This window comes from Garra rufa, chromosome 5 (genome assembly GCF_049309525.1).
Source record: "Garra rufa chromosome 5, GarRuf1.0, whole genome shotgun sequence".
Classification (NCBI taxonomy): domain Eukaryota; kingdom Metazoa; phylum Chordata; class Actinopteri; order Cypriniformes; family Cyprinidae; genus Garra; species Garra rufa.
Window position 1 is genome coordinate 15,665,232 of NC_133365.1, and position 25,873 is coordinate 15,691,104.

The 25,873-nt window shown below is 36.7% G+C and overlaps 1 protein-coding gene across 9 annotated transcripts in view; it reads right to left on the minus strand.

Annotated features, from left to right (window-relative positions):
• Positions 1-24,855, minus strand: part of mef2cb (myocyte enhancer factor 2cb) — a 91,859-nt gene extending 67,004 nt beyond the window's left edge. For 8 of the 9 annotated variants that reach the window (XM_073839764.1, XM_073839761.1, XM_073839758.1 and 5 more), the window contains exon 1: positions 9,642-9,903. The gene's annotated coding sequence lies outside the window, so the exon portion shown is untranslated. Of the gene's footprint in view, positions 1-9,641; positions 9,904-11,942; positions 12,045-24,663 lie in introns of those variants that run through there. The other variant, XM_073839757.1, reaches the window with a different exon arrangement.
• Positions 24,856-25,873: the final 1,018 nt, after the last annotated feature.

Sequence of the window (25,873 nt, forward strand, 5' to 3'; positions counted from 1 at the left end):
CAGGCAGCCCCGGGCCCAGTCTCTCATTACGGTCTCAGCATGCCGACGCATACCCCCCCCCCCCACCCCCCGTTTGTAGTGGTAAGAGGAACCACCAGGGGCTGGCACAAGTTACTCCAGTACCGGCTCGGCCCGACCTCATCAAAGCACGCGCTCGTAATTTGTCACAGAAAGCAACCAATTAAGATGCGTTAAGGGATGAGGGAGGGGAGGGGAGGGAGAGAGAGAAGGGTAGACGGTGCAAAGCAGTGAAAAGATAGCATTTGATTAAAGAGTCAGCGCAGCTGCGGTGAATCAAAACGGCCCGGACTTTCAAAGAAAAACCTCAAACATGGACGGGAGGTTTAGAGCGCCGAGCTAGTGTGATCAGATAAAGCGCTGCTGGTTAACCCTTGAGGAGAAAGAAAGAACGGAAGAAAAGTGAGCATAAATATTAGATTTTCATGACTTTTGCTGGTAGTACGCACACACATGCTGACTGGACTGACTTTGTAGCAAGGCTCTGGATTACACAGTACCAAACTCCTCCCACTTTGTCCTGTTAGCTATTTATAGCTAAGATATTTCTTTTAGTCTTTTTTATATATATATATGTGTGACACTGGAGCACAAAACCAGTCATAAGGGTCAATTTTTGAAGTAAAGATTCATACATACTCTGAAAGCTGAATATATAAGCTTTCCTTTGATATATGGTTTGTTAAGGATAGGACAATATTTGAAAACTATTTGAAAATCTGGAATCTAAATATTAAGAAAAGTTTTGATATATTTACGGTGGGAAATTTACAAAATATCTTCATGGAACATGATCTTTACTTAATATCCTAATATTTTTTGGCTTAAAAGGAAAAATCTGTAATTTTGACCTATACAATTATTTTTGGCTATTGCTACAGATATATCCAAGCTACTTAAGACTGGTTTTGTGGTCCAGGGTCATATAAATACATATAAATATGCTAAGTTTCCTTTTAAGGGTAATTATTTCCTTTTTCTGGTGTTTCAGTCTCATAGTGACATTCAAGATGTCCTGCCATGCATCATTGCAATTAATCTCAGTCTCTCCCCTGTGTACGCAAAAAAAAAAAAAAAAATGTTCCACAACTTGTACCTTTTTTCATTCTCCTTTCAAATCCTCCATACAGAAGTATCCATGTGTAGCGTGTGATGTGCGCGCGTGTATTTCACTATTTATTTATTTATTTTCTCAGGCTTTACCTTGTTGTTCAGTAGCGTGTCAGGGTTGCACGCATTTGCATAGCTTCCTTTACCGCGTGTTTCTTGTGTCTTGCAGCTGTGACGGGCCTGTTTTTTTTATATGTGATCAGAAAACAGTGACAGCGAAAGTTTTCCGATGCCGCACGCCGGATTAAACGGCTTCACTTTTCTGCTTCACACTTTTCAGTCATCTCGACGAAGGAGGAAAAAATATGCTAGTCAAATAAAAAAGAAAAAAAAGAAAAAAAAGAAAAAGAAGAAAAATCTGCTCAGAGGAAGAATAAAAAAATTGTGAGATACATATCGCATGTTGTTTTTTCAGGCATTTATATAAAAAATAATCACCCTTCTAATTGCTGTTATTCTGATGGTAATCGCTCACTCTAGCTAAATAATGACCGCTTCTTGATTCGACTCGATAAGAGCGGAAAAGAAAACAAGGGAAAGCAAGTGCTTACAGCCGGTGTTGTATAAATCAGGTCTGTGTGTGTGTGTGTGTGTGTGTGTGTGTGTTTTCCAGAGGCTTATCTACACCATCTCGTTTTTAGGAGGGGGGTTTGGGAAAGTGCAGCCTGCAGAAGGTTGCGAAGGGAGGGAAGCTTTTTCTCAAGGCTCCAGCCACTCGGCAGCGCAGGGATCGGCCCGGCGATCTCCCTCGGCTCCCGATCCAGCTGCAGCGTTCACATAACCCCAGCTGTCCCCCTCGGCTTATGATAGCACAACTCGTCTCTCCCTCCCTCCTTTGCGTTTGCACCCATGGACTTTTCCACTCCCTTCTGCACTGCTGGGCACACACCGGCCCTTTCCCCCCCTTGTACGTTGTTTTTCTTTTTCTGCGTTGTATGTTTTTTCACAGATTTCTATTCCCCCACCCCTGAGAAAAGTCCTATGGCCATTTGACCCTGAGACGGGATGAGAATGCCCACCCCCCTCCTCTTCTACCGAGCCTCCCTTTCCTCATTCTGGCGCCGATAGTGGGGACTGTCTTTCTCCTGTCTCCTCTTTCCTCCATCCTTGACTCTCCCTGGGTCTGCTCCCAGCTCCGGCGTTAGGCAGACGTTCCTGCTGCGCATTATCCCAAATAAACAACTCATTACACATGTAATTAACCGAGGGGGCTAGCCAAGCATCGGAAGCTAATCCACACCAGCATTCCCAGTCCCTCTCTTTTCCGATTCCGCTGGAGGGGAGCTCGGAGGAAAAAAAGTCAGCTGCGTTTAGGATAAGGAAGAGAGGGAGGGAAAGCGAAAAAATTTCAAATCGACTTCCCAACAAAATTAACCTTTTTTTTCTGCCCTCTCTCCACGAATCGTGCTTGGCACTTCCTTGTTTTCTCGACCGTCTCAGAAGTGGGTCATCGACGGGCTGCCTAGCAGCGTTTTGAAGAACGTGGAAAAAAAAGGTCTGCGCTCGCCTTGGCGAAAACAGTTGTAGACTTTTTACGAGCGGCCTGCTTATCCAATTAAACTGTCATAAACACATTAATATAACGGCACATGCCCATTCGGGGAGAGAGGGAAAGAGGCTAACTGCCGCTTTATTAACATGAGGTTTCTTCACCTGCGCGCTGAAGCTTGACAAGAGCAGTTCCTCTTTCTCGCGAAAGATGATGATGAATCTAATAAGATTACACCTCCTACGTTAACAGGCCTGCAGAGCGCCACGCTTTTAATCTGACCTGGGAAACAATAACCTGAGGATAAAAGCAACCATGTCAATATAATGAAATTATGTCCATTGTGTGTCCTCTACTCTGGTGGGAGCAATCCAGTGTTGTTGAAAGAGAGCATATATTTTAGAGATTATGACGAAAATCCTCCTGTCAAACTCTTTCCCCTCAACAGCGCTGTAACTTCAGACTTCACGGTTTAAAGTTGTTCTAATCTAAGCAAGGTGTCAGGCCTATGTTCAGGCCTCTCTGCGGTCTACAGGTGCTAACGTAGAGTCCAGAGGTCCAATACACAAACCCTCTAGAGAGACACCAGCGGGAAACTAGGGCGAGCTAGCAGGAATGTTTGCCGAGTCAAATTCAATCATGCCACATCATTAATTCACAATCTTAACAGTTAGCAACAGGGCTGGGGACGTCGTAATGTGCTAAGTGCACAGCTCTTTACGCTGAGGTTTGTTTTAATCAAATATACAGTAGCGTTCAAAAGTTTGGCCCTGGCAAGATTTTTAAATGGTTTTGAAGGAGTCTCTTACACTCAGCAGCGCTGCATTCATTTGATCAAGATATAGTAAAAAAGGTAATATTGTGAAATATTATTATAATTTTAAATAACTGTTTTATTTATTCCTGTGATGGAAAACCTTAGTTTAAATTCTCTTGTAACATTATTTCTTTACTCTGACTTTTGATCAATTCTAATGGATCATTGCTGAATAAAAGCAATGACTTTTGAATGGTACTCTAGACATTTTAAAACAAAGTAAAACAAACTTTGCTTAGCAAAGTGAATTTTAATCGACTTTTAGGATTTTCAGGTTCCTGACAAATCTTTTTTTTACTTATTTTGAATTAATTACATTACATTGTATGTGGTACTTCAACTGAAGGTGGGAAAACACTTTAAAGTTCATAAACAGCTCAAGTTTGTAATGAAGAAATAAAATTAGCACTTCACTTCTAAAAATATTCCATGATGTGGACATCGCCCTATTAGATTACACTCCATGCCTACGCACAATTTCTTCTCTCTTCACTTCGCACACTACCTTCTCTTTGCCAGCCGTGAAGACCATAAACCAAGCTCTGTCACAAGCCTAACTTATAGTCATATGACTATTTTCCATTTAATAAGTTCCTGTTAAAACCACACATATCAAAGTCTGTAAAGGGAGAGAATGATATTAAGAGAACACAATGTGAATATTGGGTGGTGGGGGGACAGCAGAGCTCGCCAGAGTCTCGGCAGGTATCTCCCTTCCTTTCCTCATCTATTTATAACCAGTGAGCCGCTCTGATCCAAAAATAAGACAGTGACCAATTTTAACCTGAACAATACTGCAGGCTCACAATCGTAGTCCCTGGCACACATATGCAGACAAACACAGGCGAAAAAAAAAAAAAAAAAGTCAATCTCATGGCTGAGCTATTTCTGGCGGGACAGCAACATTTAGGAAGTGTGGGCCACGGGCCAGTGAGCAGTTTAATGACACGCCTGTGTCACATGGTCTCTTGTCACAGGAGCTCCCGCCATTGTCAGGGTTGAGCGCGGACACACACACACACACACACACACACACACACACACACACACACACACGCATGCACGCACAAGGTTATTTGTTTTTCCAGAGGGGCTGTAACAGAGCAGCTGCAGGTGAAAGGAGCCACCTCCACACTTCACCATACAAAGCAGAGCACTCCACAGCCCCGTCCTGCACTGGCCAGCAAACCCTGAAGTTTCAAATGAAGTGCTGCTCTTATTAATTATGCATACAAGTCGGTGCCGCACATTTCCTTTCCTTCTTTCTCTCTCTCTCACTCTTTCTCTCTCCCTCTCTCTCTTTCATTCTCTTCTTTTCCAGATGGAGCATCTGTAATAAAATTAATGACATCATTGGCTGCACTTCGGAGTAACTACTGGAAGAAAAGTCATACATCAAAGTAAACAGTGTACTGTGGAGAACGAAGAAAAAAAAACTTTACGACGTATGAGGAAAAAATCCTAGATAGCTTCTAGACTGACCTTTTTCCATTGTTAGATAGAAAACAAAGAAACACACACCCTAACACACTATAAAGATAATATAAAGATAAAAAAGATATAAAATATTTATCTAATGTGTACAATTTAAACTATTTTGTTATGGATGAAAATATTTACTTTTATATTTATTCATTTAGCAGATGCATTTATCCAAAGCAACTTACAAATGAGGAATACAACAAGTGATTTATCATAAGGAGGCAATTACAAGTTTAAAACTTGTCCAGAATAGTACAAGCTGAATAGTGAAACCATAAAAAATATATATTTTTAATGTATTTATTTATCAGCAGGATTCTTTTAAATGCTCACAGAAGAAGTTTTCAGTTTTCAAAACAACTTAATATTCTATCTGTCTATCTCTCTGTGTGTGTATGCACATCTTAAAAACAGAAAATAAAAATAAAAACCTAATATATTATTCTACAGTCTGAAATTAATAGCACCCGGCATTTAAAGTGGAATAAAAGCGTCTTAAGACAGAGCAGACAGCCAATGGCTGAAACTGGCTCGTCTGATTGGTTGTTTTGGCGGTGGATGACAGCCTGCTGAAGGACCCTGTGCAAACGCCACCACAAACATAAAGGCATTAAGTGTCACAATGCCAGGCTCACAGACACATCTCCTCTTCTGTTTTCACGACTTTTCTTTTTCTTTCTCTTCCTCGAATCTCGAGTGTCCAGCGCGGCACGCTTTTTCCGAAGTTTTCAGCCTCCGATGCTGACAGGCCGCTGTTGAGAACGGCGCAGATGACTGCAGAAAGACACACGTGTGTAGCTTGGCAGGACACCGCTCGTGAGAGCTGCTCTTGCGAGAGCGCCTGAGAGGCTGTCTTTGCAAGCTCGGCTGAATGAAACACCTCAACCTCACACTAATGAAAAGAAACTCTTATTTCCTTCCATCGTTTCATGTTCAAGCGCATTTGAATCACGTCTGGCAGTTGTCAGACGCAGTGGCCTGTGTTTACTAGCGAACGAGCTAAAAAAATAACACGTGAAACTGTATATGATGGTAGAAATCACAGCGTCGCGACACTTTGAAAGTGTCAGGAGGACCTTCGAGTCCATTGTGAGCGCTGAAATCGCTAAAAATACACGCCTTGCCACACGGCACCGTGCTACGGGCAGCTCCGGCGACAGAGACGTCGGGGTTATGAATGTTATGTGAAGCTGGGGCATAGAGGCCCCTCTGTCCCCCCTCTCACCGGAGAACCTTACAGAATGACTGGGCTATGCTGCCCCACTGACAAAGATAAATTACATTTGCTGGAAAATATTTCAGCATTTTTTCCCCTCCCCTACCCTCTCGACTCCTCTCCCATTTTTTATTTTATTATTTTTTTTTTTAGTTGAAGATTTTCGTCGCTTTTTTGGCCCTCATCCACCAGTGTGCCATGGGTCCCTCTGCCGTGAAGCGAGACGCACACACTGTGCCACTGTGCTTTATCATGAAACGCACTCTCCGTCTCCAGCGTTTAAGCACGGAGTCGGCAAACGCAGATCCAGATGGTTAAAGAAAAGTTGGCCGGCGCCGAGACTTCGAAACTTGACCGGATGTATTTATTTATTTATTTTGCATTAAATCGGAAAGTGTGAAGTGCCTCTCAAACTGCGTATTTCAAATGGCCAACTCTAACAGAAGTGCAACATCCAATAAAAAAACATTAACATGCTGTATACGAAATGCTGGATTGCATCAAATATGCATGACTAGATAAAATGAGCTCTGCAAACCTTTTCCTAAACTGACTCTTATCTAGTTTAAAATTTCTCAAGGTTACTGACCAAAGTGGAAGTGCTTGGATGTTTAGGCAGAAGAAGGCCAGAAGAGGCTCCCTGCTGGACCACCCAAAGCTGAAGAGGAGTTATATGAAACAGGAGTCACCTTTACCCATCTGATTTTTTTGGAACAGCACTTCTTTCATGTTCGCAGCGTGATATTCATTCGGCGTATGCACGCACACTGACTTGTCTGTCATCGCAGCCTCCTTGTGGCAGCCTCTACCAGCTTTCTATCATCTGCCCGTGTACAAATACACAGTAAAATATAGTTTTTCTCATATCACGCAAATGCACATACACAACTCCCAGAACTATTTCCGGCCACATACACGCAGACTTCTACAGCATACATAATAATTACTGTGTGTTCGGTACATACCGCGGAAGCCCACAGCAGATCTTTAGAACAGAGAAAAAGCTCAGCTGAAAAATTCAATTTTATGCAGAAATATTCTTTTCACAATATAATTAAACATCAAAGGCAGGACTATTCCTCTGTGATTGAGCAGCACTCTGGTGAATCAACTCCACACACCACCTTCCACTTTACAGCGAGAAAGAAAGTTGCCAAGCGTCACTGCTAATTACAAAATAGAGACGGAAGCAAAGTCAAATTCATTATGCAAAAACCAGGACAGACTCGTGTGCGCTGGGTACGTTCATCTAATGCCAAACATCGTACCCTCTTTGAGGGTAAAAATGACTTATCTGAAGCTGGTTTATTTGCTTTATTAAACTAATTTTTAGCCTAGTAAATGAGGCTGAGAGAGTGTGGAAAAAACGAAATGAGAAAATGTTTGACTTCATTGACTCAAAATTAACACACTGCTGTGTAATAAAATGGCCCGATATTACTTTTTATTATTATTGCTGAAGAGTTACAATGAAAATAAGACTTTTTTTCTTTCTCTGTGAGCTCATGAAACTGGGAGATAGTGTTTGGTTTGAACACGTATAATGACTTTTTTGAAAAATGTGAACGCGTTTAGATGAATGACTATTACTTAAAATTAATTACTACATCATTTTCTGCATAATGCCTGCTTTTGCTTGAAGAGGAATAATCATTCATTACACTGCACGCGCTTGCTTTAACTGACAGCAGAAGAAGCACCTTCAAGACAGTACAAGCCAGTGTAAATTTGAGCTTCGGAGGGGCACACAAAGTGTGCCTGTAAATGCCCCTGACAATCGGCTCAAGTACCTCAGCCAATCAGAGTGACACGTGGAGAGCTGATCCCTCTTTGAGAGAAGTGTAAGGCCATGTTGTCACTGTTGGTTTTGTGAATCGACAGAAGCCTAATCCCTGGTGATTTCCTAGAGACGACAGGTCTGAGGAGGACCGCTCGTGTTTGTGTGTGCGTGTCTGTGCGTATATGTGCACGGCTATGAGAGGACCCTCTGAGTGTAATCATATGAGTCCACATGCGAGTGTGTTCATTTTCCTCTTGGGCAGATTAAGCAAACACTAAATCCCAGGAGAGCAACAGGTGAGACACTCACACACACATACATACACACACATACAGGAGCTTCATTGATTGTGTTTGCCTGTCCGACAGCATAGTCTGAAAGAGAGTGCACTTGAGGTAGAAGTGACAGAAATACAATACGTGACGGCTTTTTGCATGGAGAAATTCTACCTCTGTCTGAATTTTTGCAGTGCTACCTAAACTGCTAAAATAAAAACTCTGACGTGTATCCAGTTATTCGCGGTTAACTACAGGAATGCTAGAAAAAAATCTGTTAAGATATAAAAAAGTGCCAAAAAGTAATTCGCCTGTTAATTAAACAATCTCATTCTTTCAGTTGCATCTGTATCTGTCTTCACCTTTACTTGTAAAAGTATGCAGATTCTCATATTTTTGCAACTACCAGCTTAATTAGCCACTTCAAAAAGTAATTAGATTATAACAGCTTCTTACAATAACTCCTGAAAAACTGATATAAAAAATGTTGCACACATTCACATCATGCTACATTTAAATACATATATTTCTTTTTCACTTTTTTCGTCTTGATAAACACTTTAATTCATTATGGTAGCATGCAATTTTACATTTCTGACACTTGACATCAACTTCACTGTTCTCTCTAAATTTATTTAGATTTATATAAATATAAAATATAATATTTTTTATAGTATACTTATAAACTCGAGTTTGTATGCGTATAAACTTGTTTTAAACTAATACAATCTTAAGTTTAAGCTTACTTAGAGAAATAAATTATTTACTCACAAAACTGAAAACTACAGACTTTTGGCTACATAATAAACAGATGGTCTATTAGCTTCAGTTGATGTAGTAGTGTCTAATGTTGCTATTCATGATGCTGTGATTTTTTTCTTTAGTTTTATTTATGTATCGACTTACTACCTCAAAGTTTAATTCAATTTTAGGCTGTAGCGCTTGATCTAGACTACCTGCATATAAAAAATAGTGAATGGTGTCAATGTCGCGAATGAAAGTTGATCATATTTGAGCGCCTGTTAATTCAACACTGCATTTATCGGGTGATGACCCTCGGACCTCCATACATCACCGACCAGCTCTTTTAATATATTCACAACGGCAGTACGTGTAAATTCATACATGGCTGCTGTAAAGTGTGTCGGCTTATTCTGCGAGCTGATAAAACACTTTAAAAGAACCAAACAAAAGCACACGCCTGTTTTCTCTTTAAAAACCCCTCTACATAAAGAAACACGAGTAGAGATTGTCCTGTCAGTAGGCTATTCACAGAAATAACGTATGTTGTCATGTCAACTTTCTAAACTGAGATTCTGTAACTCTCTCTCGTGTTTTCGCGAAATAACGGAGATATAAACTCATCGCATTATTGTTTACCAACAATGTCACGTAAAGTAAGAACAAACGAACAAATAGGCTACACACCGGTGTCCGGTATCAGTGTCACTTACTTCATGGTGCGTCTGAAGTGTGTCCGGTGAAGTTTGTCCTGCGGTGTGACGGAAGGTGTTGAGCCGCCGGGTGGACTTCACCGCTTCACACTTAAAATCCACCAAAAATCACCAGCACCACCGGAAAAGTGTCGTTATGTCGTTTTCTTACTGCGTGTTTTCTTTTCTCGTGTCTAATAAAGCGTTTAAGATGCTGAGGTTGGTGTCGGTCGTCCACGCTGAGGAATGATTAAGCCGTTATTGCGACTGATGATGTTGAGCTCCGCGCCTCAGCCTCTCTCTCTCTCTCTCTCTCTCTCTCTCTCTCTCTCTCTCTCTCTCTCTCTCTCTCTCTCTCTCTCTACGCAGGGCAAATAATCGGGTTTACTCTTGAAGGGGGACGGGCTTACATCACTCCAGTGTCTTAATGAAAGAAGCACAACACTAATGCGTTTTTATCTCCTACCTGATAAAATCAAATCACACTGTGTAGTGTCAACGTGTGCACAAAGACATATTTGTGTGACTTTTAGTGATTTTTAATTGATTTAAACTTAATATTTTACTATAAATTATGTTATTTGTTGTTGTTGCTGTCTACTATATATGTAGGTATTTGGTAACACTTTATTTTAGGTGTCCTTATTACACATTGCATGTACTTACTATGGCAATAACAGTAAATGATGCATAATTACATATAACCATACCTAAGTCCTCATCCTAACCTTAACCCTATAGTACATGTAGTTAATTAATATTACTTAATGTATAATTACACTGTAACAAGAACCAAAGGTTCTAATTACATCCAAACCTTGTTCTATAGCCTGCGATGCAATAAACCCTTTAAAATGCAAAACTTTTTTTTAAAGTATATTCAAAGTGAAAGTCTGCAGTGATGCGCTCATTACATGTTTTCAATCATTTTTAATTTATTTAGTAATAAAGAAAATCAAGCTGAAACATTATAAAGTAGTTAAATCGATGGAAACAAATTTGTTAACATTAGTTATTGTATTAACTAATGTCAACAAACAATGAAGAATACATTTATTACACTATTTATTAATCTTTGTCAATGTTAGTTAATAAAAGTAGTTGTTCATTGTTAGTTCATGTTAACTAACAGTGCATTAACTAATGTTAACAAACACAACTTGTGATTTTAATAATGCATTAGTAAATGCTGAAATTATATTAACTAAGATTAATAAATGCTGTAGAAGTATTATTAATTTTTAGCTCATGTTAACTAATGTAGTTAATCAATAATAACTAATGGACCTTATTGTAAATTTTTTGAGTATAGGGGAACTTTTAAGTACTTTTTATTCTCTAGTTCTTTAGAAAACAATCTACGCAGCAGAGCTGTAATAAACCCAGATCCGAAGAATCTTTAAAGTAACATAAAGGATTAAAAAAAAAAAAAAACAGACACACAACACCATATAGCCAACCCAAGAACTGTATAAAGCGATAATTTCTCCTAGCACTTTGATTCATAAAAGCCTGCATAGATTAGTGCCCTCTCACAGCCCAATCTTCTCGCCATATATTTAAATGAGCTTCCTTATCACTGGAGATAAGTACTGTAACATATGCTAAACATGAATAAATCACAGACAGCTCTGTCCCACCATGAAACGATTTTAACGCATCTAACTGAGGAATCAAGAGATGATAATTAGAAAAACCTTGGCTACTATCACCAAAGCTCTCCATGCCAAAGACCACCCCGTGAATCTGAAATAATGATTGAATTCACGTTTAAGCGCTGATAAAGGAATAGAAACTATCAAATTGCTGTTTTTTCACTTCCCCATCTTAAAAAGTGACCATCTGAATTTCTTAATGCTGATATTTCGTTGCTCCATAAAGCTATTGCCTTAGAATTGACCTTAAGCACCACTTGAGTCACTGACAGACAAACCAGAGGTAGAGGTAAAACACGAAATCAGTTAATGAATTAATAAAACCTGCTAATCTGCCTGACAGACTGTAACTGGACCCAGTGGTATCAGCTTCCGTGGGATCCCACTTCTGGGTCACAAGACACTGTAATCTTGAATTGCATTTTTATTGGTAATTTCAATATCTAGATCAATACGGCTTCGGTTCCAGCAGCTATACGATACCACATGCTAAGTTTCATCAGATTCTCTGATTCACCATATATTTACATGGGCAGTTCCTCACATTTGGCCAGTCAGCTATATGAGTCAATGAAAATGTCTTTAGCCTTAGGATCTGTAGGCCACAGTATCATTTTTATGAACTGTTATGTCTATTCGAAAAGTGTGTATATTATGTTATACCCACCGTGTTCACAATTCCTTCAGTTCTTCCAGCTCCAGCACACGCTTTTTTACCAGGAAGACCCTCTTAGGTTTCAGAGTGCGGTTTTGTTTGTTTAGTTGGCACCTGGTGAAGAGACACAAAGGGAGAGAGAGAAATTCTTTCTGTGTTAATAGCTATATCTAGGCACAGTGTTCAAGATACACTGCTTGGCTGGGGGAACTACAAAAGGAATAAATAAATATATAAACAATGTTATTGAGCTGCCTCTTGCATATTCATGTGGTAGGTAAACTAGATAAAGAACAGGAAGAGGAACAGAAACAACAGTAACTACAGCAACTATACCGTATATCATTGATGGTGACCTGGCTGACTTAGATCTGCATGAGCATTTGCAGTTTTAACTACGAATAATCCATTACTTTTATTGTTTGTTTTTTTACATGCAGGGAAAAATCTATTATTGCACATTTGGAGGTAAAAGTTTACAATTTATTTCTAGCCATTTCCTGTCATTCTCTTTCTATACAGTAAAACCAACAATTATTTAGACACCAGGTATAATTTTTGATATTTTTTTTACTAGTGGGTGCAGGATACTGTAGTTCATTTATGCAAGTGAGGATAGCAAAACCCTTTTTTTTCATACAGTGGACTACCAGAAAATTAAAAAAAGACACTTTGAGCTTACCATGTCTTGTTACATACCTTTCTATCAAAGTTATCAGACATTATCAAGATGAATTTGTTCTGACACAGTTTAATTCTTGACTTCTTGTCATTTTCTAAACTATAGCAAATAAACAGTGATCATGTGAAACATGTTAAAGGTGTCTGAATACATTTTGGCTTGACTGTATATGTCACCCTGGACCACATTGTAAAAAACGATTCAAGTTAAAATAATTTGTTACACAGCTGCCTTAAAATTTTAAGTTGAATCAACTCAAATATCTAAGTTGTCACTTAGTACAACTTAACATTTCAAGTTGACTGAACTTAAAATTTTGAGGCAGCCAAATTATTTAAACTTGACTCAACAAATTGTTTTTTACAGTGCACAAAACCAGTCTTAAGAATTTTTGGAAATTGAGATTTAAACATAAATAAATACGTTGTATCGTTTGTTAGGATAGGACAATATTTGGCCGAGATACAACTACTTGAAAAGCTGGAATCTGAGGGCAAAAAAAAAAAAAAAATCTAAATATTGGGACAATTACCTTAAAAGTTGTCGAAATGAAGTTCTTAATAATGCATATTACTAATCAAAAGTTACGTTTCGATATACTTATGATAGGAAATGTACAAAATATCTTCATGGAACAAGATCTTTACTTAATAGAAAAATCAGTCATTTTGACCCATACAATGTATTTTTGGCTATTGCTTCAAATATACCCGTGCTACTTATGACATATAAGAAAATATATTTGGTTAGATTTTGGATTTGTAAATTTCATTACATTAGTTCAGTCTACTAAACATTGTGCAGTAGAGCTGACTAATGAGTTTGTTAAAATTTGCCTGTTAGACATTCCCTAAAGGCACTTTACTGTAATTTCTCAAAAGGGGATTTCTGTCAATGGAGACATAAACCATTGCAAAGATTAGTTAGTTTTCCTGACCTAATTTACAAACAGACAGACACATACAGTATACATGTGCATACACAAATGAATTACTCTCCCTTTTGTTTTCTTTGGCTGTCGATCGCTACCAGGCTGTCGGTCCAAACTGAACCTGCTTGCCATCATTCAGGAGCAACAATCCGATTTCCAGTAAGTTCAAAGCCACAAGGAAAGTGTCCAGTAGCAGTTATGTCATTTGGTATACACATACAAGAGGCTTTTCAGAGAAAGGTAATTTTGAGGTTTCGGCCTCATCTGTTCATGTTTGTAACGAGCAGATGGAAGGAGATGGAAGATAAATACACAATGTTAGTGGCTGACAACAATCCCGCCTACGTTGTTTTCTTTTCAGGAGCCCGGTAGTTACCCACGTGTGTCTTATTATCTTCAGTCAGACATAAGTAGCGTTCGGGAGGATGGAGGGACAAGGCCTCTATTTCGTTTTATTTTAAGAGCACGATAAACATCAACACATTTTCTTTGGCAAACAGGAACAAGCAAGGCTGTTAGTATACGAGTGTGTGCGTGAGTATACGTGTGTAATCTGTTGCTGATCACACTCATGTGAAAACACAATCTGGCTGTCAGAGCTGATAACATTGTCAAGTGCTCAAACACCAGCGCTGAGCTTTCACAGCGCACGAGAGCGCCGGGATGAGCCTGTCTCCCAAGTCTGGCCAGATCATAGATTCTTCTTTTCCCCTCCTCATTTTGTCAGTTTATCTCTCTCCTCCCCTCAGCATCTCTCTCTCTCTCTCTCTCTGCCACCTTTAATTTCACTCGTTTCCTCTCTTTCCTTCTTTCTTCTCCTAAACTTTGAAGTTGTAGATAGGCAGACAGATAGACACACCGACTGGCAGGCAGAGGAAAAACACACTTACTAAGTGTGGTATTTATGCAGCACGAAGTTATGTAAGAGTCGCAAAATGGATGTAAAAATGGCTTTACGAAATGTCATTTTTGTTTTTGCTTCAGTTCTGCATGCCTTAATGTCTTAATGTGTTGTTCGGTTCCCTTATGGTGTGTTTTTACATTATATAGTATTGTATAATCACTATAAAATTATATTATATGCAACTATTACAGAAGGTTCAAACGCTCACTGATGCGTCTGAACACAATGCAATAAGAGCCAGAGCATTAAAACTTTTTGAATTTGAAGATCAGGGTAAATTTAACTTATTTTGTCTTCTGGAGGCAGTATTAAATAAAAAAAAAAAATATGATATTGAGGCAAAATAAGAAAAATGTACACATCTTCATTCTGTTCAAAAGTTTTCACCCCCTGGCTCCTAATGCATCGTGTTTCCTTCTAAAGCATCAGTGAGTGTTTGAATCTTCTGTAATAGTTGCATATGAGTCCCTCAGTTGTCCTCAGTGTGAAAAGATGGATCTCAAAATCATACAGTCTTTTGTTGGAAAGGGTTCAAATTAACAAAAATACTGAAAAACCAAAGAATTTTAGTTTCAGTTTAACTGTTCAGGACAAACAAAGGACTTGTGAACAACTATCACTAAACAAACAAACAAAAACAAAAAAACAGCTGTGGACCATTTAGGTAACAACACAGTATTAATTATCAAGTGCATGTAAACTTTTGAATGGGGTATTTTTTTTTATAAATTCATAAATCATTTTCTCTCATGGACAATATGTAAACATATTTTATGTGAAATATCTTATTCAGGTCAGTACCGAATAAAAAATAACATGCATTTTGTATGATCCCTATTATTTTGGTAAAAGAATTAACATTTCATAGACTCTGCAAGGTATGTAAACTTTTGACCTCAATTGTATCTATCAAATAAATATATATATATTTTTTTAAATATTAAAAAGGGCACTAGGTTCTTGGAGACCCCAAAAGAGACATGATGGTAAAATTAAAACTAACATTGTGGAACATCTAAAAGCATAATAATTTTTAGCTACAGTATAATCCTACAGTAGCTGCACACAAATGTATGTAAGACGTGTCTTTGCATGTTCACCTTTAATCATACAGTATCACTCATTCATTTCAAAAAGATCCTGCAGGCTAACTGAACCAGTGCCATCCTCTTGATTATTTTTTGGCCAATTTGGCGCAGATATTAGGCAAATGAATGCCTGATTTATCTCCATCACACCAGCCATTTAAGATCATTTAAGATCATGATTAATAGCTCTCAATCTCATTTTACATTAGCTCTGGCCCTTACCTACAGCAAGCTATTCAACATATGGCTGCAACTTTCAACAGATCTCAAAGTAATAAAAAAGTGCAACTTTAACTTTCCAAGCATGCATTCAACTTAGAAACTTCTAAAAGCGCATAGCTGATGAAATCATCACGGTTTGAGCCCTCTCTTCATTGCATTTAAATAGCACCTGAGCACGCTAACACATATTGTGGTTGGAAGAAAACCGGTAGTGAAGTGTCGACTCGTGTGGGGACAAATTTGGTAATTTGCATGTTCTGTTGGGCAAACAGCGCGTGAACGCTACACCTTTGATTCATTATAGATGAACCACAAGCAGCACAACACGGTTAAGCCTTTGTGCAGGATGCTGCTGCTCTGGTTTCAGTATTAAAGCTGTGCGCTGGAAAAAGCCACCCCAGTTCCAGTTACCCTGCACTCTACTCGAGTCTTTATCTCCCCTGTCAATACACCTGTACTCTGTCCCACTTGCTAATGGAGGCCTAAATAGGAGTTCGTGTCAAATGACAGTAAAAGTTGAAAACTATATTTGCTTTAGCTCCCAACATGTATAAGCACACCTTAAAGGCCAGTTTCTTGGAACAGTTCTCTGCTTTGTGAGTGAAATGTGCAACTGCAATACATACCTCTGCCAGCAGGGGCGCACTAAAGCTTTCTCACAGATGAGTCAACCCTGTCCATCACAGCTAATACTAACTGTACGTTAAGGGTGACAGCAACAAGCAGCATGACTAAAAGTAACATGCACTCAAACAAACATATAAATACTACAATCCTGACACCTACTCTGTTGCATTCTGAGACCTTAAAATTGTCAGTTTCTTTATTTCAGAATTGATTAAAATACTCTGAATGGATCACTTTATATCTTTGAGAATTTCACCCTTCAGCTCAAAGTTCTCTTTGTCTAATGTTAAAAGCTGGAAAAATAAATATATTTAAAACAAAATCATACTCTAATGATTTTTCCTCCTTTGAACGGTGGAAACTAATTCACTCATAACCTCTGCGAAACTCGCACAGTTATTTCATTGTTTCAACATGTTTTTTTCACAACGGCGGCACTAAAAAAGATGCCAACATCACATTTTTCTGTCTCCAGACTTCGAGTGCCAACCGGTGTTTCCTGAGCTTGTGCAGAAGTCGGGTCCTAACAGATGGTGGGCATTATGGACAGGCAATGGAAATTCTACCTATATTTTCTTATGTTTATTTCAAACTGGTCATAATAGTTGCTGTACCAGACAGTGCAGATTATCTGTGTAGGGGGTGGTTACGTACATGCACAAGTATGTCTGATGTGTTTTATTTCAGAAAACGCCTATTAGACATTAAATGCAGTTCTTTTAGTTTCTTTTATCCCTTTACTCTCTGTCTGTTGTTCTCTCATTTATTCTCTCTCTTTCCAACTGTGTTGAAAATGCTGCCCGTCGACACTCGTGCACACTTCAGGTGGTAAAGAAATCAACTCACTTTTACAATTTGAACTTAGACTGTGTAGACTGGAGTAGAAAAAAAGGACCATTGTCCTCTTGACCTGAGACGTGAACTGAGAAACCCCTCTCTATGCCACATAAATTGCAGAATAGACTGGATCTTAGGCAAACAGTGGAAAGGTTGTGCTATTATAACATAAATTACACAAACCAAGATTTTACAAGCTAGGCACCTTCAAAGAAATAAGCCTACAAATAAAAACTCTGTCATCATTTACTCACCCTCACGTCAGAACACACTAAGATGTACACTGATGTTTAAAAGTTTGATGTTTTTTAAAGAAGTGTCAACAAGGCTGCTTTTATTTGATCAAAAATACAGTAAAAACATTAATATTGTAAAAAATCCTATTTGTGACCCTGGACCACAAAACCAGTCTTAAGTCGCTGGGGTATATTTGTAGTAATAGCCAAAAATACATTGTATGGGTCAAAATTCTAGATTTTTCTTTTATGCCAAAAATCATTAGGATATTAAGTAAAGATCATTTTCCATGAAGATTTTTTGTAAAATTCCTACTATAAATATATCAAAATGTAATTTTTGATTAGTAATATGCATTGTTAAGAACTTAATTTGGACAAATTTAAAGGTGATTTTCTCAGTATTTTGATTTTTTTGCACCCTCAGATTCCAGATATTCAAATAGATGTATCTCGGCCAAATATTGTCCTATCATAACAAACCATACATCAATAGAAAGCTTATTTATTGAGCTTTCATATGATGTATATATCTCAGTTTTGTAAAATTTAACCTTATGACTGGTTTTGTGGTCCAGGGTCACATTTAAGTATTTAAATACCTGTTTGCTAATTATTTAATATAATATTTAATATAATTTTTTAGCATGGCATGATCTCATGAACCTTCAGAAATCATTATTATATGTGACCCTGGACCACAAAACCAGTCATAAGTAGCACGGGTACATTTGTAGCAACAACCAACAATACATTGTATGGGTCAAAATTATTTATTTTTCTTTTATGCCAAAAATCATTAAGCAAAGATTATGTTCCACGAAGATATTTGGTAAATTTCTTACCGTAAATATATCAAAACTTCATCTGGACAACTTTCTCAATATTTAGATTTTTTTTTCACCCTCAGATTCCATATTTTTAAATAGTTGTATCTCAGCCAAATATTGTCCTAACAAACCATACATCAATGGAAAGCTTATTTATTCATAAACAATCTTTGTATACATCTTAATTGAAAAAAACCCTTATGACTGGTTTTGTGGTCCAGGGTCACATATGTTGATTTGCTGCTCAAGAATCATATTACCATCAATATTAAAAATGAATAGAAAGTTCAAAAGAATGGCATTTAGTAATCATTTATTAAAAAACCTCTTCAAACACGATCAATTTAATGCATCGCTGCTGAATAAAAGTATTATTTTCTTTCAAAAACAAAATATGGAGGTCAAAGGTCATGCTCACCACATTTTTGTATGGAAAAAAAAAACAGACATCTTGGACATTCCTGTTACAGAAGAGTCGGTGAGAGGCCTGGTGTGACAATTCCATTACATTTCGCCTTCCACAGAAGAGAGTCAGTCATACAGGTTTTAAAAGAAAATTATCACTGTATAAAATGACCGTAATTTTAACCTAAAATTAATTAATTTTAATTTTATCGTAAAACCTTGTTATTTGGTTGATGGTGAAAAACTGTGAGGAAATTTTATGTAAAATATTGTTAAAATTATGTTTTTTGGAAGTGAAAAAGAACAAGTCATTGTTTAATTTACAATGAAAAAACATAAATCAACATACTTAGAATTCCTGCATGATACTTCACATTTGATTTTGATTTTTTTTTTTTGTGATAAACTTTGATTGATCATGTGACTTTCTCATCATTGCCTTTTTTGGTGGTTATCAGTGTATTACAATGGTACAAAACGGATATTAATACCTCTGTACATTCTTAAAAATAATAGCTCCAAAGGGGTGTTTTTGTGGTGATGCCATAAAAGAACCATTTTTGGTTCCCCAAAGAACCTTTCGGTGAACAGTTTCTAAAAGAACCATCTTGAAGAACATTTTAAAAATCTAAAGAATCTTTTTCGACTGTAAAAATCCTTTTCTGCATTTGAAAGGTTCCATGGATGTTCAAGGTTCTTTATGGAACCATCAATGCCAATAAAGAACCTTTATTTTTAAGAGTGTAGGGTGGTATATTAACATTAAAATAAAGGTTCCAAAAGGGTGTTTTGCAGTGATGGCATAGAAGAACCATCTTTGATTCCCCAAAGAACCTTTCAGTAAACAGTTCTTAAAAGAACCATCTTGAAGAACATTTTAAAAATCTAAAGAACCTTTTTGGACTATAAAAAACCTTTTCTGCATTTGAAAGGTTCCATGGATGTTCAAGGCTGTTTATGGAACCATCAATGCCAATAAAGAACCTTTACTTTTAAGAGTGTAGGGTGGTATATTAACATTATAAACTCTAAAAAAATAAAGGTTCCAAAAGGGTGTTTTTGCAGTGATGCCATAGAAGAACCATCTTTGGTTCCCCAAAGAACCTTTCAGTGAACAGTTCTTAAAAGAACCATCTTGAAGAACATTTTGAAAATCTAAAGAACCTTTTTGGACTATAAAAAACCTTTTCGCCATTTGAAAGGTTCCATGGATGTTCAAGGCTCTTTATGGAACCATCAGTGCCAATAAAGTACCTTTATTTTTAAGAGTGTAGGCTTGTAACATTATACACTCTTAAAAATAAACCTTTCAGTGAACAGTTCTTAAAAGAACCATTCTGAAGAACATTTTAATGATCTAAAGAACCTTCTTCCACTTTTCAAGGTTCTTCAGTGAACCACTGATGCCAATAAAGAACCTTTATTTTCAAGAGTGTATCAGTTAATAAAATGCATTTTTTTTTTACTGTAAAATGTTGCTACCATATTTTTACAATAGAGTTCTGGCAACCACAGCCGCCAGTATTTTACCATAAATATTACAGATTTTTTTTTTTCTTTTTTTTACAGTGTTTCATTTTTAGTAAACTGTCCCTTAAGTTGTAGATATGGATGACTTCTAAACATTTCAGCAATGCGAGCCACTTTAGACAAGTGATGTCATAAAATGGCTAGATCTCAAATTCTCATTGTATTTGCATCAAAATCCAGTAATTTACTCTTTAGACAAAACGAAACGTCAAAGGTTTTTATCAAGTCTGAAATCCGCCCTCACACACACTCGCAGAAGCTTCACACTGGAGAATATAGACGCATAGGAGCGCTGAGTCTGAGGAGTGATTCTGGATGTACATACCCGCGCAGCGCAGCTCTGCTGAACGGATGCCGCCTAAACCTCTTTGTGCCTGCAATAGCACCCCAGACTCATTCTTATTCAAACAAGATGAGACTGGAGGCAGGCAACAGAGATTAGCCCAAGATCAAAAGGCGGTGAAGCACTCGTGTTTTGTAGATTCAGACGGGCCCCATCCAACATGTAAGATCCACGAAGGAGCGGAGCGCAGCGCCGATGCCACCCTCTCCAAGGGGCAGAGAGGAGTAAGAAGAGCGAAAAGAGAGAAAGAGAATAAAGAGGGTGGAAAAAGGAGCAACGACAGACGGCCAAGACTACATCTCCAGTGTGAAATATTGGAATTAGATTATGAAAAAGACAGAGAAGAAAGAAAAAAGTAAGCCGTCACTGTGAGCAATTAGAGTAGGAGAAAGATAATTCTCCCCTTTTTCAGCGCTAGAGAGATGAAACTGTTTCCATGTGTTTAATATGTCACCGTTTTCTCAGAATTTGTTTTAAATATGAAATACTCCTTTGACAGACAGTAATATGGAAGCATGTAACCTAAGAACATAGCATCTGGATCTGCAATATGCAACATAAGGATGGTAACTACTGCGACGCCTGCGTGCCAACTGCGATTAATATAAATAAACGTGGGGGGTTCATTTCTCAACACCGTATATGTTTCGTAGTTAATGTCGACTTAATAGCGGCATTAGTGCACAAACAGGTCCGTCTTTGTCGCACCCTTAACGCCGAGTGCTGCTGGTACTTCAGTTCGTAGCTAAAGTCAGATTGCTTATGCTTTTAGATGCTCTGATAAATACGAGGAAAAGCAAACAAGGCTGCCTGCCATATTTGTGTAATTTCCGGTTAATTTGGGGCTATTATAGATTTTGCAAATAACACGGGAGCCTGCGGGAGCTTGGGAGAAGAGGACTAGTGCGGGAAAACACACACACAGACACAGATGCACACACAGGCAGACAGACAAACTGAATCCTGACATAGCCACTGGCGAATAGACAGAGAAGGGTTCAAAAAGAAAAGGGTGCCTTCTCTACAAAGTGCACCACCTTTGCTGCGAGAAAACAACGCTCTTTCCCAACCACAATTCAGATCAAAGATTTTTATTTATTTATTTATTTTGGTAGCGAGAAAGTTTTTCAAATGACAAACATGGGAGCTTTGGTAAACTGGGTCAGAGCTGCCTTGCCTGTGTCTCCATGGGGTGGGTTGGTGGGGGGTGCGGAATGTCACACCCCGAACACCCAGGAAGAGAGGGATTAGATGGCAGAAAGCTTGTAAGTGATGCTTTCTTAAAAATATGCTGCCTCAGAAATATTGTTCTCAGAATGCAAATAAACTACGCTACAGGAGGAGGAGGCAGATTGAATCGCGATTTTATTCTCAAAGGACTAAGCTGATGTCAAAACTAAGTATTGTAAATATTTTAAGTAAATAAAAACAAGGAAAATATAAGACATTAAATCAAGATATAAGATTTCATTTTATTCTCAAAGGACTGATTTCAAAACATACACATATGAATAAAATAAATATTGAATTTCATATATAGATATAAATATAAATGAGAAAAAACAAATAAATAAGAAATTATAGTAATGGTAAATATAAATGAGAAGATATAAATAAATAAGAGATTCAATCAAATTTAGTCAATTTTATTATCAAAGGGTTGATGTCAAAACTAACCGTACATTATTGAGTCTTAAAAAATAGTGTAATATTTAAATAAAATTGAGAAAAATATAAGGAATTGAATGTACATTTTATTGACTGATGTCAAAACTAAGTGCATATTGTTGAGTCTTAAGTCTTATTGTAAATATTTAAAATAAATAAAAATAAGAAAAATATAAGACATTATATAAAAATATAAGATTTAATACATTTTATTGTCAAAGGACTGATGTCAAAACTAAATGCATTGTGTTTACACCAAACACACACATAAATAAAATAAATATTGAATTTCTTAAATAGGTAAATACAAATGAGAAAATACAAATAAATAAGAAATTATAGTAATATTGATAAATACAAATGAGAAGATATAAATAAATAAGAAATTCAATCAAATTTAGTCAATTTTATTATCAAAGGGTTGATGTCAAAACTAACCGTACATTACTGAGTCTTAAAAAATAGTGTAATATTTAAATAAAATTGAGAAAAATATATAAGAAACTGAATGGACATTTAATTCTCCAATGACTAATGTCAAAACTAAGTGCATATTGTTGAGTCTTAAGTCTTATTGTAAATATTTATAATAAATAAAAATAAGAAAAATATAAGACATTACATAAAAATATAAGATTTCATACATACTCTCAAAGGACTGATGTCAAAACTAAATGCATTGTGTTTACACCAAACACACACATAAATAAAAGAAATATTGAATTTCATATATAGGTAAATATGAATGAGAAATACAAATAAATAAGAAGCTCTTAAAAAATAGTGTAATGTTTAAATACAATTGAGCAAAATATAACAAATTAAATAAAAATATAAAATTTCATATGTACATTTTATTCTCAAAGGACTGATGTCAAAACTAAGTGCATATTGTTGAGTTAAAAAAAAAAAAAAATATATATATATATATATATATATATAAGGAAATAAATAAAAATAAGATGTCATATGCACATAAAAATAGTGTAAATACCTAAAATAAACAAAATAAGAAAAATATAAGAAACTAAATAAAAATATAAATGTCATATGTACATTTTATTCTCAAATGACTGATGTCAAAACTAAGTGCATATTGCTAAGAATTAGATATGTATTTGTACACACACACACACACACACACACACACACACACACACACACACACATATATATATACAAATAAAACAAATATAGAATTTCATATATAAAAATATAAATGAGAACAAAAACATAAAAAATAAAATGCAAATGTTCGATTTCATGTCAATTTTATTATGAAAGGACTGATGTCAAAACTAAATGTACATTTTTTAATCTTAAAAAAAGATTGTATATATTTAAAGTGAATAAAAATGAGAATATATATATATAAAATATAAAATATGCACATTTTATTCTAAAGGGACTGATGTCACAAGTCGGTGCATTGTTGAGTCTTAGATATGTATCTGTATTGTATTATATTTTTATATATTTTTTTGACAGTCTGCATATATATTAACTAAATAAATATGAATCTTAATATTTTGTAAAACAGTTTATATTGTCTTGTTTACAAAACAATCTATCTATCTGAAAAGATATTATTTTGAGAGTAAAATTACTGCTTATTAGCTTGCATATTATTAGCGTACTATCTGTTAATTAGTTCTTATAAAGCATGCCTTATTCTGCACGAATCCCTTAATCATATTCCATTCCTAAACATAACAACTACTTTACTAACTATTAAATGTGATAACATGTTTCTTTACGTTTTCTGCATGTCTCAGAATTACGAAAGGCATTTCTCAGTTTTCTTTCTTTTAAAACATTCCCCACAGGTTCCCTGAGTTCTCATGTGCAAACTTTTCAAGCCGTTCAGACCGCTTCTGCTAGTGTAAGCTCACTAATTCCCCTGTTACTTCAAACTTAAACTAGCAATGTCAAACTTGTACTAAGGCCTGAGTGATACAAATTGATATTGATTCGGTCGTGGCAGCAAGCTCAGAAGTGAGAAGACTCTACACTGTGCTGAGGCTCCGAGGTTTCCCCCATGCCTCATTTCAACCCGAGCAAATAGTTGTTGGATTCAATTACTCTAAACAGGAGTAATAATTAAGTCTGACGTGGAGGAATTGGAACAACATAAAAGCACCAAATAATCTTGGGATTACAGAGTCCTTGTGTCTGTGATCATTTCAGGTGTAGATTACATATACAAATTAGTACAAATCTTAATGTGGATTACTAGTTGTAAATAGTTGTTTTGTCATTTCAAATTTACACTGAACAGAAATCCCCTCACACAAGGACAAATAAAACATCTGTCTCTACAACACACCGGCTTGGCCACTGTGCAGTTCTCAATTTTTCCACAGACATACTTTTTCGGCTCATCACAAGAGGGGAAGGAGGAAGGGAAGAGCTTGGAGAGGAAAAACTCACCGGTGCTGTTCTTGTGCTTCCCCAGGAAGTCGCACCCTGCAGCTCCAGCTGTGGGCCAGGTTAATCAAACAGTTAACAAAAAAATGTTAGATTCTTAATTTTTTTTTTTTTTTAATAAAATAAAAGAAATGCACTGCATTAATAAAGCCAGACCAGCTGGCTTTGAACGGAAACCCGATGTGGGTTGTGTTGTCCCGCAAACTCTCTTGGATCTGAAACGGTTGTTATGCATACACACAGAAATGAGCCACTTGCTCCCTAAACACACACCCCCATCAAAAAGCGGCCCGTAAGATTTGTGGCATAAGTATTTGGCAGTGCCCAATCTCCACCTGTTCCCGTCTCTCCGGGCTCAGAGGTAAATTTAGGCTTGACAGATATCAGTGACACTCCAGACCTTTGTCATTGCTGGAATTGCTGTCCCAACTGTCATCAAAAACATCAGACAAAATGGGACATGTCTTACATAAGAACACACATAAACAACTATCAATCTATCTACACTTAGATATACAAAAAAAAAAAAAAAAAAAAATCATATAGATATATTCAAAATCTGCGAAATGTTATTTTTGTTTTGACCAAAATAAGAGGGATCATACAAAAAGCATGTTATTGTTTATTTAGTACTGACCTGAATAAGACATTTCACATAAAAGACGATTACAATTAGACCACAAGAGAAAATAATAGTTGAATTTATAAAAATGACACAGTTCAAAAGTTTACATCCCCTTGATTCTTAATACTGTGTTGTTACCTGAATGATCCACAGCTGTGTTTTTTTGTTTAGTGATAGTTGTTTATGAGTCCCTTGTTTGTCCTGAACAGTTAAACTACTTGCTGTTCTTCAATACATTTTTTTTGTGTATTTGAACCCTTTCCAACAATGACTGTATGATTATAAGATCCATCTTTTCACACCGAGGACAACTGAGGGACTCATATGCAACTATTACAGAAGGGTCAAACGCTCACTGATGCTCCAGAAGGAAACACAATGCATTAAGAGCTGGGGGTGAAAACTTTTGAACAGAATAGAGATTTGTGTATTTTTGTTATTTTGCCTAAATATCATATTTTTTTCATTTAGTACTGCCCTTCAGAGGCTACAGAAGATACTTACATGTTTCCCAGAAGACAAAATAAGTTAAATTAAATTACATTTTTCACCCTATGGCTCTTAACGCATGTTTTGTTTCTTTTTGGA